Here is a 13,814-nt window from a genome sequence, read left to right as displayed (position 1 = left end):
TGTAGTATTTTTTCTTCTTCTTCCATCTCTCTTTCTTTCATTCTTTATTCGAAAACGATTTGATGCGAGATAGTTATAGGACAAAATAAGTTGTATACATATTTTTACAACTTATACTAAAAATAATTAAGAAAAATAAAAATTATTTCTATATGCATGTATGTTAAGTCGTTTTAAACTTTCTTATATTTATTACAATACTTTTATTTCCAAAATTAAAATCGTAATGTCATATTAATTTCTTATTTTAGAAATAAATAACGGCAAAAATAATCATAGTATAAGAAACTATTATTTCTTAAACTTGAGATATTTCATCGGTTATTTATCAAATCTCTTCATATTATGTATTCTATACACAATACATATTAAATGGATGTGTACTTCGAATTTAATAATTCGAGCTCACACATTATTGTTTTCCGGATTAACTATTAATTCGATTTTGCGTTTCTTAAATTATTGGATGAAGCAGTTATACCTCGTCCCGCTTGGTTGTCATAAGTATCGAATCTGTGTCTGACCATTTACTGACTATATCCCCTAGCTTATCGAAATTTCTTCGTGTCGAATTGTAACATGTAACAATTTTGTGCTTTTTTTCCGCTATCATGTTGCGGAAGAAAAGAATATAAAAACTGATTATTTATTATTTACATTTATTTAAATACATACGCTAATTTGCGAATGAACAAAAAAGAGTCACAATCGCTAGTTGTAGAAATTAAAATCAAGTCAGTAGGAAGTGATATTATTTAAAATTTTTAATGATATAAATATATACATATATAATTTAATAGAACGTAGGATTATAACTTTATTTTTTTCACACGTATTTCTTTCTTTTGTTTCTTATCAAAATTTCGCTTACTAGCCATCGTGATGTGTTCACTGCTTATGAACAAACTTAAATGAAGTAACAATTATTCTATAAATTATAAAATAATAAATGTCTCTCTCTCTCTCTCTCTCTCTCTCTCTCTCTGTGTGTGTTATCAAATAAATAAATGTAAATAGAATAAATATTTGTTAATAGGTAATATACTTTCATTATTAGAAATAATTTAAAAAATAAGATATTTGTAGTGCTTTTTAAAATGCATTTATAATATTTTTTGAAATAACATTTACGTCAATTTTAGAAAGTTATTTCTTTCTATCTTTCAATCAAGAGCCGCTATTATATCTCGCACTAACTAAGTACACTTTCCATAAAGTATTTTCTTTCATGTGAGACGCTACAGCATTATTACATACTACTTATTATTGCCTTTCTCGTAATTCGTTCTTGTGAATTAATCACATATGGAATGTCTTTATAAAATCTATCTTTTTATTTTATTATTTATAATTAATTTATTATAAAGTACGCAAAGTAATCTTTAATAGGCATCTAAACGGATGCGGACATCAGACCTGTGCAGATAGGTTCGTACAAAAGATCGCGTAGGCGCCGCATGGTGATCATTTGCGAAATAACACGTTACCAGCACGACAAACGTCCAACGGCGTCGATTCCACGGGACAATTTTATCTTCGATGAGTTGCTGCACGGTCTACCTCCTCCGCCCCCACGCGGTTACGTTCGACTTAACGCATCGAGGAAGGCAGGGAATCGAGCGAGGAGAAAAGAACGCGGCGCGGATGAAAAAGAAGCGACGACGGGAGAGAGAGAGGCGCGCATGAAGCGGGAGGGAGGGAGGGAGAGGGCGAGAGTCATATCCGCGGAGGTCATCGGGCCTCAAAGAGACAATTAATGTGCCGCGGACACAATGGCGGACGAATGGTCCATTGTCAGGGCTGCGCGAGGAGCGAGTGTCCCCGCAGCGTCTCGGTCTCTTCTCCACCTCGGGAGAGGGATATTCTTCGGCTTCGCCTCGTGTGCACAAAGAGTGCGTAGAGTCGATCTCGGGATGATACCTGCGGCAACTCGGGTGTCTATTGGCGGCGTTATTTGACCATACGGCGGCCCCTTCCTCCACGTGGCGCGTAGATTTGCGTAACAGGTGGAACGCGTGCCCCAAACATTACGATTCGCGTCCCCTGCTCGTCCCATTCAGACCCGTCGATTAACCGAGCGTGCGAGATGAATTAATTAGTCTAAGTATAATTTAATAAAAGTAAATCCAACTGTACCAGTCATATCATTCATATACCAGTGTATATTACTTTCCAGAGCATATTTATTTATTTATTTCTGTTCTGCATTATTATAGGGTAGGATTGAGTATTATGAGCACCCTTTGTATTTCTGTGACGGTTGGTACTTGTAGTGTAATCTGCTGTGAAAAGATATATCCCAGTCTTCACAATATACGTCTCACCATTAAGAAATCAAGTTCACATATATTTTAAGATAATTAAATTCTTAACATTTTGCAACATTTTTCGAATTGTATCCGAATGCGTATATTGTATAAGCCCTATTGACTCGATATTAAGTATAATACTGTCATTATATTACCATTGAGTATCGCGACAACGAGTATCGCGATCACGCGATTTCAGAATACCAATTAGGCGAAATAATTAGCGATCGTGATTACATTGCGATTCGCACATTTGCAAGGTTTCGACAAGAGACCAACCGGGAACCAGTTCGCTCGGTCACGCGATGAATCAAAAGCCAAAGACCCGAAACGTTAGCATGGTTCGTAAAGCCGTGAACCCCAACGACAATTGTTACCGACAAGCTCGCGAGTGGCGTGGAAAACGAAACTCTCGAAACTCTCTTACGCCGATACGGCGCGACGACACCCGGTATCCCCCGCCGTCCCGTCCGCGGCTCGTGACGCATCTAATAATTGGCTTCGTTGAAAATCGCGCTCCGCGACGAATCCTTCCTCCTCTATTTCTCCCCCTTCGCTCTCGTCCGGTCCTTTCTCGCCCCGCGTAGAAACCGCATCGCCGCCTCTTGACTCGTAGTCCTCGTAGCCCATCGTCCCGGGAGAAAGAGAGAGATAGAGAGAGAGAGAGAGTGAGTGAGTGAGTGAGAAAAGGAGACACGACTTCACCACTCCTTTTTTTCTTGTCTCCCTTTCGCGAGACGTCTTCCGAGCGCCGTCTTTCTCGCCGAGCGTTTCCCTTCACCCTCCCGCCTCCATCCCTCCCCCCTGCCGCCACCTCTCCCCCTCGGTCAGCGCGATCCATTGAGGCCGCCACGTGGGAACCCGGGTGATATTTTTACGTTTCGCCATTCACGTGGAACACTATAACAGATTGTTTCTCGGAAACGCGAGAGTGGGGAACTTCCCTTCTCGATGCGGTGTCCCCGTGAGTGTCGTGCTCGGGGAACGTGTGTCTTCCACCACGTGTGTGACCACGTATCCACCTACCGGCTAATGACGCGGGTGAGAGCGTGGAGAATGATCATAAAAGTCTCACAAGTGGGTCGTTTTGTCTCCACGCTGTCTCACAGTTCCTTTCTTTCCTTTCTTCCGCGCCACGAACCCACGGGCGTGCGTTACGTTCCCATCTCCGCGGTGACGATCTATTCGCGGTCGCCATCAAAGACACCGCGCTGCCGCCACACGATTCGATCGATCAGCCCGCACACGCTTTCTTCTTTTCTTCCGATACTTTATTGTCATGATAATGCGCGGTTACGTCTAATTGTACGGTCGTCCGTGTGGCCGCATAAAGAGGATACGATTAATCGCGGCAATGTCAAATCGGTCCCCCTCTCGATAGATATTATGTATTCCTCTTTATTTAAAAAAATATTTTGGCCGACACACATTTGAAGTGTGATCACCGAATCAAAGAAACATTCATATCTAATGATCTTTCGATAACCACAAACCTTATTGTTAGACCTATACATAGAGATATAATTTATTTATTAATTTATCGTAGGGAAAAGTAAATTACACAAAGTTTACGTACATTGAAATATATAGATTACAAAAATTTTAAATTGATTATGTTTGGATACTGTTTTTTAAATTTATATACAAAACACAAAGACAGAGCCAAACTAATCAAATACCTACTTATATCCAGCGCATGAATCGGTACTAAATAATGCACTATACGAAAAAAGCAGTGCTCGATCAGACAAACGGAAATCTCTCTTTTCGAGAAAACGAAATTATTTCTGCCAACTTTTTTCCCACTTAACAATCAAGTTACACGATCCGATATATTATGTACGCGATAGAGTAATCAAGGACTAGCTCATAGGGCACGCCAGCACCGCCTAGTCCATCAGTGGCTAACGACGGACCACGAAAATAATGATTGATCGAGCAATTAAATCCCGTTGTCGTGCGACGGACAGGGGCACGCTCGGGGCTGACCGTCGGCCGTCGGCCGTCGCCGGAGTCGGCGGGGGCTGGTGCAGCCGTGTACCACGCCACGGGGTGCCATTCGGCCACAATTGCTGGTAATGAGCCGGCCGGAGGCCTTCCGAGCGGCCCTCTTACGCCCCCTTCTTGCCTACGAAATCGCAGCCTCACGGCGTTAGCCTCCACGACGAGGCAGACACGATGACAACGGAAATCGACGAAGACGGATTTCGTCGGGTCCGGAGTGCGGCGCGAACGCCCACACGGATTGATTCCGAGGAATTATCGACGATTTCCTGGAATCCGCCGCGGTCGGAGGGGAGAGAGTGAGAGAGCTTCAGTGTTATGTAAATCGAGGGACATCCTTTGCCGTGCGCGCTCCGATCATCTCTCATCGTGGCGCTACAGAGTAAACGAGATGCCACAGATCGTGAACGTTAGTAGATTCAAATGCCGCTTAAAATGCACGGAAAGATGATGCATGTCGGAGGATCGAGGAAATGTCACAATTTTTTTAGGACGACTTCAAACTTTTTGAAGCGGTTTTTGATGCAGAGCGCAAATAGCGAATTTCTGCAATGCATAATAAATTTGTCAACACAACGTAAGTTTACGGAGAACAAAAATTTACATGATGACATTTAAAACTAAGATCTTCCTTTTCGCGGTAGCGTCTTCGTCAGATTATATCATATTTATATGCGATATTTAAATTATATTACGCCAACAAAATTCGCTCGAGAAATACGTGAATAGATACTTTTTGCTCATTTTTCTTCGTGCGATTTATGCTGTTAATCCACTCAACGAATGGCTCATTTATCTCGGGACGGAGACGGATGACGTCTTTGACACCTCGCACCGTATTTTCGATCGATTCGGGAAGTTTACCCAACCGCCACCATCATCGCCACCACCCTCCAAGCCGACCGGACGGCGGAGTATCGCGAGTTCTCGAACACCCCGTATGTATACACGCACGCACGTATGTACACATATCGATGATTAATCGAGTCAAAAGGCCGCGGTCGTTACAAAGTGTGCCGCCCGCCGCGACACGAAACCCATGCATTACCGCTGGAACGCCGCGCCGGCGAAGGAGGACCAGTTCGTGTTTCTAACGTTCATCTTGTCTCCGTCGATACACCCACGCTGTCCGCACGCTGCAACGGAGCCCCGCAAGAAGGGGACGTCGGTACGACGCGATTGTGCCGGCGCAAAGGAATATCGAGCCCCACGAAGGGAGTGCTTTATTGCACCTCCGTGGATGGCTACGAGGGGATAATCGTGTGGTGTGTGTGCCGTCAGAATCCTTTTCTCTCCCTCTTCCTTCTCTTTCCCCCTCTCGCCCCAACGTTGACGTTCCCATTCGGTTCCTCTTGATCCTCTTAACTTTGCAGGTTCCTCTTCCTCTCTCTCTCTCTCTCTCTCTCGCGTCTCCTTTGCTCTCGTCTCCCGCGACTCTTCGTTGTCGTCGTCGTTGTTGGCCGTTCGATTTCCTAAAAGGGGTGACTGATACTGTAATGTAGAAAGCCGTGCTCTAAACATGCACAACGAATAAAACTGTAAAAATAAAAGTATAAAAATAGAAGTTTAAATAGAAATTGAAGAGAAATTGAAGAGTTGACGTAATAATAAGTGATTATTTCAATATTTATAGTACTTAATACACTCGATTCTCTGAATAAAATTTCTATGTGTGCTGAAATACTGCTGAAGATTTTAATTTCTTCGTGCGAATTTTTAATGTAATAACGTAAAATCATATTTCTTTGAAAAAAAAGTAATAAATACGCTGAAGATGGCCCGAAATGAGGCCGTTCAAACTCAAAAGAAATTGGTAATTATTTATCGCAAATTGAATTTTGTGCAAATTGAATCGCGCGTTAACTCTCATCAATTCCCTCTTTTTATCATTTGATTTTGAAATAAAAAAATTATTTTTTATTACAGCATATCAAAAAATATAAATTTATGTAAGAAAATAAAACTTCTTGATCTCGAGATCCAAATGTTATTCAAAAGTATAACGTGAGATATACATTAATACTGTTCTTCACACACACACACACACACACACACACACACACACACACACACACACACACACACACACACACACACACACACACACACACACACACACACACACACACACACATATACATACATACAATGTGCGTTATTAATTTTCGGGGATCTTATAATGCACACAACGATACATAATGCATAACTGCCGCGTTATTGACCGCGCGGATATCAGCGAAGGCTCATATTGGCTCGGTTTCGCCGACACAAAGGGCCGCGGCTCCCGAAGAGAAATCGCCAATCGAATCCGTACGAAGGTGCTCTGAGTGCGTGAAAAATGGCGCTAGACAGAGGAGAGCGTAAGGTGGGTACCTTATGTGGAGGGAGGCGCGCGCGCGCACGCGAATCCACGTTCGTTAATGCGCGCCGCTTACCATAATCTAATATCCTTTAATATATGGGGTGAGGCGGTAGGGTGCCAAAGGCGCGCAAAGGTCGTAACACCGGGGGTCGACCGCAGATATTTACAATTTTAATCATCGTCTCTGCGTGGGACCCTTCGCTGCAGAGGACGAGGCACCTCGCGATTTCCCCTTCGATTCGGGCCGGCGCGGCGTCGGCCGATTTCCATTTCGCTTGACAAATAACGTGTCGAATAATTATTAAAATACATGAGGCCAGTGTCGTTAATGGCGCTACGATATCGACGGAATCGTGCGCGCAGCGCGTCATTTCGTGGTGTAAAATATGAAAAGCAAAAGAAAAAGAGAGACAGAAAGAGAGAAAAAATTATATCAAATATGGAATTATATAAATACTGTATTTTATAACGCCGCTCGAAAATATTTATTTCTTAATTACAGTTATGCTAATGACAATACTCTATATACAGTAAACGATCATCTCTCATGGAAAAGATAATTTTGCAAAAAGATTTGCTGAAAGGTCAAAAAATTTGAAACTGAAAATAATTTTGTTGGAAACTCAAAAATGATAAGAGTTGCTGTAAAACGTTTTGATAGTCTAGCAAGCAGTTTCCAACAAAATTATTTTGATGTTCCAACAAGAATTATTTTCAGATCTGTATCTAGCAAAATTTTTAGACCTTCCAGCAAAATCGTTCTTTCCGTGCTCTGCTTACGGTAGAAAAAATCTTAAATAATGCATTTTCTTTTCCGATATTACAACAGTTAATCTCACAGGAAACGACCGAGAAAATGAAAGAAAAATTCAAAATAAACATGCGTGTTGAAACGATTTACCGGGAAAATCGTCGGGTTTGGTTTTTTCCTATACTCGTTTTCTTTACACCTTGTTTTCTTTACACCTCCTTTTCTCGAATATTAAAAATCCATTTATCCCTTTATCCTTTTTATGCGAAATCCTATAATCACAAACTGCCATGTACTTCCTTTGAAAATAGACAAAGGGACGTAGTAAAAACTGGGGTCTAAGCAGTAGCCATGACTACCTGTAATTCCCGTTTTGTTATTTTTAGTTTTTACCTTAATAATCCTAAAAGAAACAGTCTACCGAAGTCTAATCCCGTTAGAAATTTCGTCGTCCCGTTAGGTTGCCATAAACATGTGTGTGTTACGACAGTTTCTTTACTTTATTTTATTAAATCTTTATTTCTAAAATGTCGGTATATGTTTTAAAATTTTATTGCTCTATAAATAGCATGAATGTCTACAGCATAAACTGTAACCGCTGTTAATGTAAGAAAAACGTATATATTTCAAATACATATTATTTTTGTAATAAAATCAAATTTATAATTAATGCAAATTATGACGAAATTCATCAATGTCTAAAAACATCATTCTTCAATTCGCAAAGGTATTTCCCCTTTTCTCTTATTTGCCGTTTTAATAGAAAAAAAAAGGTGGATATCACAAATATTTGCAGAATATTTTTGAATTTCATATTTGCCTGAAAACGAGAGTCAGCGAGAAGTAAGCAATTTAAAGTCAACTTCCTCTGTGGCGTCACAGGGAGATTTTTAAGTTGGTTACGATCACAATTTCTTCCGCAAATACGTCTAACGTGTCGTTCGTTAAATTGGCGCTATTTAAATAGCGCAGACGTTAAAAATCTTCGGAAAGAATTTGCAATCGCGCGAGCCGCGTTGTCTTTCTAAACGAATATTTCACGCTATCGCGCGTGTATAGTTGTTCTCCGCGAACGTTTTTCACGTAAGTCGCGCATACATTAAGCCGCTATTCGATAACGTGTAGCACCGGTGGTCAGATAGGGTAGCGACAACGCGTGGGTATACGTAATTAAAGCTGGGAGAGGCCTGATAATCCTGACGTGGCGCCGGTTTAACGCGTTAATTATCTCGTTCTCGCGGGTACAGTCCCGTTAATGAGGTATTCGCTTGTAACTCGCCACCTACGTTCTCAGCACGCGTTCCTCTACGTTGCGCGGAACAATTTTTACGTATCTCACGTAATCCAGCATTTTATAAGCCCCAGCGTGACAGATACGATACGCTAGAAATCGATGTTGCTATTGTTTACACTTTTAGTAATTTAAGGAACGATTAGCGCGACCGTAAAGTACAAATGGCGGCAACTTTTTTTACATGTGTACATGTAAATGAAGATTAAATTATGTGAGTGTGTGTAATTTATTTATTAATTAATATAATATAAATGGAATGTAACTTGATATTCAACAATTTAAACACATATTTTTCTTAAATTCATTATTTAATTAATTTGGTAAATTATCAAATCTAATTTATGATGCCGACAAAAGAAAAGAATCAATATAATTTATTCTATTGATAAAATATTATTTCATCTTTTCGAGAAATCGCGTAGTTTGGATAACGTTTAAGATCTAATCATGCCCATCAATTAACTTATACATGTTTCAAGTGGGAGTCAGGTCTTCTTCTTATGTCAAAATCAGAATTGGGAAATTATACGTCAACAAAACAAACAAAGATTTTTGTTGCACGAGTAAGTTGAAATTATTTGACGCGTTGTACGTAATTACGTCGCGTCGCGCAAATGATCGCTCCTATAATCCATTCGTAATTCGTTGATTGCAGGCGGTCGTGTTACTCGGTACGATCACCCTCTCGTCTTTTTTCTTCTCCAGTTAAACGCGAGCAAGTTAAATGTTACTTGCTGATCGTAAAACAACTAATTGGCTCGAGTCCCCCTCCTTCCTCTCTTTCTCTCTCTCTCTCTCTCTCTCTCTCTCTCTCTCTCTCTCGCTTTCCACGTCCGTTCCCTCGTCGTTTCCGCTTTTTGCCATCCACCGCTCTCTGTTTCTTGTTAGCACCGTGTAACGCGCGAGTAAGTACGATTATTACGGTCAGCAGTACACACCGGAGGCGTACTTGGGAATAATATAAATTACGACGCCGATGTATTTCCAGCGCGGTCGTACTTTGACTAGTCTTAACTTATCGCCGACACGCGCGAAATAACATCGGCGTCGGTCAGCGTGAAACGCTAGGAAACGATAAGCGCCCCGGAATGATTTTTATCGCGCGCCCTAAAGACCTATTCACGATAAGTAACCTTCGTTAAATTAAACAGAGAGAAGATTTTTATCGCGTCAATTTACTTAATAATTCTATCAAGGAATATATGTACTTTCTCTCGAAATATTTATACAAATGTTATCAAAGATCATATTACAATTTTCAACATAGCAGTTTTACGGTGTGTTTGTATAAATATAATCAGAGTAATTTATTTGAAATATAAAAATTATCTATTCTATCAAAATATCCTTCTCTATAGTTTCTAAATTTATTTGTCATCACTCGCGAATTTAAATCTCATGTCAGAAAAAAAGCGTTCCATTAAGAAAAATCTCTGTTTTTAAATTTTCATAAAATAACAGTAACGCGGATCGACAATCGCAGGCCGGCTCTGAGATCTCGTTAAACAAAACGCAAATTAATCTCCCCATCCTCCGACGCGCATCGCGGTATCACGATTTTCGTTAAGCCTTTAGCCGGTCCTGGACGGTAACTGCGCCTCGCGCTCACCGTCCGATGCAGCTCCATAAAGTCTTGTTTTTCGTTCCCGGGTGAACCGACGGGGGAGGCTATGCGGCGCCCGGGGGCCCTCCCACGAGGAGGAGTGACCTCGGTTGCGGGCTTTCGCTCTTGGGAATATCTTGCGCGAGCGGCGCGCCGCGCCGGCCGCGTCTTCTTTGGCGGCGCGGATGCCCCGTACGCCGCGCCGGAATGGACCCCCGCGCGTCGTGGTTCACAGGGGTACTCTCACTCCCTCTCCTTCTCTTTCTCTCTCTCTCTCTCTCTCTATCCGGCAATCTTCGCTTATTTCTGTCGTGCGCAGAAAAAATGCAAGACTGTTACCGTTGATTGAGCAAATGCGGAACTCGCTGTCGCATTTTGTAATCGTTCCTTTTCCTTCGCAAGAGCAAAATTGTTCTTTAAGATCGTTTGATCTCTCCAACGGCCACATACCGGTGTGCGCGCGTGTTTTCTTCCGCAAATTTTCTTTTTTAACTTTTTGAAAAACAGATATTTGAAAATATGCACTGTATTATGATTTTATTGTCGTTTCCTGCAATTCTTTTCTTCATAGATTTCAATTCTATCGACATTCGATTTTACGTGATTTGTATAATATATTTTCTTATGAAATATTAACTTTATAATTTCTTTCTCAATCTTTAAAATTTCATCATTAAAAATGTTGAGAATTTCGATCAACGATTCAAATTAATTGCTTTTCTTTGTGCAATGATTTCTTACTTTCTTTTTGCAAAATTATTTCCTTTCGTACTTTCCTCCACAATTTCTTTCTTCTCCATTTTTTTTGACTTAAAAAATGATACTGTCATTATTACAAAATAATTTTGCCTTAAAATGTGAAAAATACAACAAAACGCAGCTTGAAAGAATATAAATCTATTTGTGACATGAGCAAATATTTCAAATACATCTGCGAAAGTGTTGGATGTGTGCAGTTTAAAGGTATTTGCGGGGCTCCTTTCGGAACGCGGATAGATCAACGCACCGTGTTTCAGCGAATGGCGAAGAAGAGGAAGCCGTGTCGTTAACGCGAAGATACGATCCCTCGATGACGTCGCCGGTCGCCCCGTTTAACGCCCCCTTCGCCTCCGAGAAATGCTCCTAATGGTTTCGCCGGCCTACTTCAAATTGCCCCGGGAACGAGAAGAAGATGCGCCGCCGGTTGCTCCGCGAACGAACCTAATGACGGCGGACGGAGAGCGCGGATGTATCCCGACGGTGGAATATGCCAACATCTGCCGCAATAAACCATAGAATACTACCTTGCTGTCGTTACTTAAGTGATTGTTAAACATTTTCACGTCGCGCTCTCACCTCGCGTAATATCTTATTCACTCGGGTATCTCGTAAAACGCCTGCACTTGCAGCCGGCATTTCGCGTTCGCGGAACACTTGTGTGCTTTTCTTATTACCGTAAAGGTAATAACTGGTTAAAATCGATCCTCAAATTTCGCTTATTCTGATTTTATTGCGTTGCAGAACGTATAACGCTCTATACGCGGATCACCGCGTGGCTCTCGACAAACGATGTATAATTACGCGACGTTATAGGCCGGTGGTAATTTGGATATCACATGTGCAGACCCCTTTTATCACGGGGATATTGTTTCGGCATCTCCGAGGGAGAATTCTGAGAGAGAGAGAGAGAGAGAGCTCTTTGACTCGCGGCCGCTTTTTCGCGGAGTGGTAGTCAAATACATGGGAGGGTTAACCGCGGCAGACGTGGGCCCCACAATCCGGGGATTATATTCGAGCGCGCGGGACCCCGGTGCCGTACACGTCTACATCGATATAGAGATACCGGCGTGTACCGTACGCGAGCCTGCATGCGCGCGAGGGAGTCAAGTCGCCGGTCGGTCGAGCCGGTAATGGGAGGTCAGAGGTCGGCGCGCCGCCAACGCTAGCGAGGAGGAAGGACGACGTGGTGGCGGCGGCGGCGGCGGGCGGCGGCGACGGCGGCGGCGGCGGCGGCGGCGACGGCGACGGCGGTGATGCTGACGGAATTATATATATATATATAATATATATATATATATTTATTTTTTTCAAACATACACGTCTATATGTGCGCGCGAGTTGTCGGAACTCGCTACGGAACCACGCGCATGCATACACTTAAGCGCATAACGTTGTACAACCATCCTCTCTGCTGCTCTCTCTCTCTCTCCTCTCTCGCGCTCGCAATGAAGAGGAGGGGACGCGCGCTTTACGCGGAGAGAGAAGCGAAACCTCGCGGAGAGGGCTGGCGCGATATGCAGCTCTCTCGAAACCGTGGGAACGCACGTGGCCCCACGCGCCTAACTAACCCCCTTCACCGTGCAACGTCTTGCCGAACACACGCGTTCGCTCGTTCGCTCGCTCGCTCGATCGCTCGGGCCCGTCTTGCCACCAAACCCTCCCTTGCCCGTATTCTTCCTTCCCCTTCCCCTCGCCGGAGAGAAACGCTCCTCTGCACTCTCTTCTGACTTTCCGCCATTCCACCCACATTCTCCTCCTTCCTACGATCCTCTCTTGCCTCCTTCCTGCCCGTCCCTCCTCCCTTCCTTCCCTTCGTCCTCCATTCACCCCGTGCGCTTCCTCCGCGCGCTCGATGCATTCTTTCCACCTTTCCCTCTTCCACAATCCACCCACCACCGTATATTCATCTTCCGCTACTCCTTCTTTCCCCGTCCCTTCTTCCTCGTCTGTTATTTTGCCTATGTCCACCACTCTATGCTCCGCGCGATCTCCTCCCCTTGCTCCCATCGAATACCATCCCTCCCAGCGCGCGAGGTCCATCCTCCCGCAACCTCCGCTGCGGCCTCGCTTATTTCTCCGTCTGCGAAACACTATAAGGCCATCTTCATCAGTTGCACACGCGCGGCTGGAATGTTCCTGCCATCTTTGCTACCGAATCACGCCTGGATTATTCCGTTTCCCACAGGGAGTTTCGCCCGATGTAAAAATAGAGATATTATAAGGGATCTTAGAAGAGTATTCTTGAAAAAAAAAAAAGAATAAGAATAAGGAAACAAAGTTATCAAATGCGCGATTATTTATAAACTTGTTCCGGAACGCGAACGTATACCTAAATGTTGAAATCGTAGAAAGACACGTATTTGCAACAGTTCTGTCGTAAATTTAATAAAGTTCAGTACCACAATTCGGATTTTTTCATTGTAAAAGAACAATAAATTCCGGGACCTCGTTCTAAAGAAGGAACACGCGTTCTGTTCTATAAAAAGAAAAACTTTATGCGCTATCCTTCTTGCCGAAGCTCAGCTCCGAGTGACCCCGATTGTTTTCAACAGTATACGATAAATGAAAGGCATATTAAAAGAGATTTATCAAACGCGCGCGAAAGACTCGGGCGGAGAAAATACAGTGACGAAATGGGCACAAAGCGTACAAATGCTACTCGTTTCGAGAAAAAAAAAAGGAAACACTTTTACCGGGCTCGTGACCTTTCGGCATAATCGATTCAATTGTAA

Source organism: Wasmannia auropunctata, unplaced genomic scaffold (assembly GCF_000956235.1).
Source record: "Wasmannia auropunctata unplaced genomic scaffold, wasmannia.A_1.0 LD335898.1, whole genome shotgun sequence".
Taxonomy (NCBI): Eukaryota; Metazoa; Arthropoda; class Insecta; order Hymenoptera; family Formicidae; genus Wasmannia; species Wasmannia auropunctata.
Note: the sequence above shows the minus strand (reverse complement) of the source record.